Source organism: Chrysochloris asiatica, unplaced genomic scaffold (genome assembly GCF_000296735.1).
Source record: "Chrysochloris asiatica unplaced genomic scaffold, ChrAsi1.0 scaffold00114, whole genome shotgun sequence".
NCBI classification, from domain to species: domain Eukaryota; kingdom Metazoa; phylum Chordata; class Mammalia; order Afrosoricida; family Chrysochloridae; genus Chrysochloris; species Chrysochloris asiatica.
Window position 1 is genome coordinate 9971763 of NW_006408632.1, and position 3274 is coordinate 9975036.

The window sequence follows — 3274 nt, forward strand, 5'->3', positions numbered from 1 at the left end:
AAACCCAACGACTACATGAAATATACGTTGTTGCTGTTGTTAGGTAAAATTTGTTCTGACTCATAACAACTGTATGTAAAATGGAATGAAACACTAGCCAGTCCTGCACCATCCTTATGAACACTGGCATGTTTGAGCCCATTGCTCTTGTCACTGTGTCGATCCATCTCTTTGGGGACTTCCTCTTTTTCTCTAACCTTCCATTTGACCCTACATGATGTCCTTCTCCAGGGATTGGTCCCTCCTGATATGTCCAAAGTACATGACATGAAGTCTCACCATCCTTATTTTTAAGGGACATTCCAACTATATTTATCCTTAAGACATGTTTATTCACTCTTCTGGTAGTACATGTTATCTTCAATTTTTTTCACCAACACCATAATTCAAACACATCAGTTCAAAATTGTCAACAACCAGAAAATCCAAACCCATGGCCAATTCCAACTTATAATGACCTTACAGCACAGATCAGAACTGCTCCTTAGGATTTCAGAAACTGTAAATTGTTATGAAAGCAGACAACGTCATCTTTCCCCTAAGCTATGACTGGTGGGTTTGAACCAGCACCCTTCTGGTTAGCAGCCCAGTGCTTATCCTATAGTTCCACCAGGGGCCTTAATTGTCAATTTTGTTATTGTTAAATGTTGCCAAGTCAACTTTAACTCAGCAACTCTGTATCGGGTTTCCAAGGAGCAGCTGGTTGATTTGAACAGTCGACCTTGCAGATAGTAGTGCCATGCTAAGAGTGAGGATTCTGGAGTCTTATAGCCCCATGTGGTATAATCTTGAACAAATGATTTCCTCTCTAAGGTTCAGTGAAATGCTAATAGTAATAGCACCTATCAGCGTAGTGGTTACGAATTGGGCTGTGAGCCACAAGGTCAGCAGTTCGAAATTACCAGCTGTTCCGCGGAAGAAACATGAGGCGTTCTGCTCCCGTAAAGATTTACAGCCTCAGAAACCCTGTACAGGGTCGCTATGAGTTGGAACCAACTCCATGAAACACAGCCACAACCACCACCATCCTACAAAACAATTGTGAAAGATATCTAAGAACACCCTTGGAAAATACTTATTACTGTCCTTAGGTTACTAGGTGCCGTCGAGTCATTTCTGACTCATAGCAACCATATGCTCAGCAGAATGAAACACTGCCCATTCCTTACTCCATTCTTACCATTGTTATGATGTTTTAGGCCATTGTTGATGCCACCATGTCAATCCATCTCATTGAGGATCGTCCTCTTTTTGCTGACAGTCCACTTTATCAAGCATAATGTCCTGCTCCAGGGACTGGTCCCTCCTGACATCATATCCAAAGTATGAATGACAAAATCTCACCATCCTCCTGCTAAGGAGCATTCTGGCTGTACTTCTTCCAAGACAGATTTGTTTGTTCCTGTGGCAATCCATAGTACTTTAAATATTCCCTGTCAACACCATAATTTACATGCATAAATTCTTCTATTGTTATTGTTAGGTGCTATCAAGTCAGTACCAACTCATTGCTACCCTGTGCACAACAGAATGAAACACTGCCTGGTCCTAGGCCAACCTCACAATCATTGCTACGCCTGAGCCCATCCCTGCTGCCAAAGTGTCAATACATCTCATTGGGGGGCTTCCTCTTTTTCTCCGACCCTCCACTTTACCAAATATGATATCCTTCTCCAGTGAGTATGAGAGACAAAGTATGAGAGACAAAGTCTGGACATCCTGGCCTCCAAGGAGCACTCTGACTGTACTTCTTCCAACACAGATCTATTCATTCTTTTGACCCATGGCACTTTTCTCTGATCCATGGTACTTTCAGTATTCGCCTCCAACACCATAACTCAAAAGCATCAATTCTTCTACAGTTGTCCTTATTCACTGGCCAACTTTCACACACATATGAGGTTACTGAAAATACCATGGCTTGGGTCAGGCACACCTTAGTCCTCAAGCTGACATCTTTGCTCTTCAACATTTAAAAAAGTTCTTACGCAGCACATTTGCCTAATGCAATACGTCATTTGATTTCTTGACTGCTACTTCCATGAGTGTTGGTGGTTGGTCTGAGCAAAGTGAAGTCTTTGACAACTTCAATCTTTTCTCTATTTACATGGATGTTGTTTATTGATCCAGTTGTGCGGGTTTTTGTTTTCTTTACATCTTCTTTTGATGCTTTCTGCATCATTCAATATTTTGCCCATAGAATCCTTCAATACTGCAAGTCAAGGCTTGAATTTTTTCTTCAGTTCCGTCGTCTTGAGAAATGCTGAGTGTCTTCTTCCATTTTTGTTTCTGTGGTCTTCCTTATTTATTGTCTAACTTTCACATGCATATGAGGCAATTGAAAATGCCAAGGCTTGGGTCAGGTGCACTTTAGTCCTCAAAGTGACATTTTCTATTTTTAACATTTTAAAGAGGTCTTTAGCAGCAGATTTGCCTAATGCAATATGTCTTATGATTGCTTGACTTCTGCTTCTATGAGCATAGACTGTGGATCTAAGCAAAATGAAGTCTTCAATGACTTCAAACTTTTCTTCATGTATCTTGATGATATTTATTGGTCCAGTTGTGAGGATATTTGTCTTCTTTACCTTGAGGTTCGATCCACACTGAAAACTATATTGTTTGATCTTCTTCTATAAATACTTCAATTCCTCTTCACTTCCAGCAAGCAAAGTATGTCATCTGTATTGAAGGTTGTTAAATGAATGTTCCTCCAATCCTGATACCATCTTCTTCATATAATCCACTTTTTCAGATTATTTGCTCAGCATGCAAATTGCATAAGTATAATAAGAGGACACAACCCTAACACGCCTTTTCTGATTTTTAATCATTCATTATCCCCTTGTTCTGTTTAAGCAACTGCCTCATGGTCTAAGCACAGGCTCCTCATGAGCACAATTAAGTGTTCTGGAATATCCTTTCTTCATAATGCTATCCAGAGTTTGTTGTGATTCATACAGTCAAATGCCTTTGTATAGTCAAGAAAGCACAAATAAACATCTTCCTTGTATTCTCTGCTTTCATCCAAGATCCATCTGACATCAGCAGCAATATCCCTGGTTCTGCATCCTCATCTGAATCCAGCTTGAATTTCTGGCAGTTTCCTGTTGGTGCACTGTTGCAACTGTTTTGTAATTATCTTTAGCAAAATTGTGCTTGTATGTGATGTGAATGATTCTGTTCAGTGATTTCCACATTCTATTGGGTCATCTTTCTTCGGAATGGGCACAAATATGAATCTCTTCCAAAGAGTTTGCCAAGTAGTTCTCTT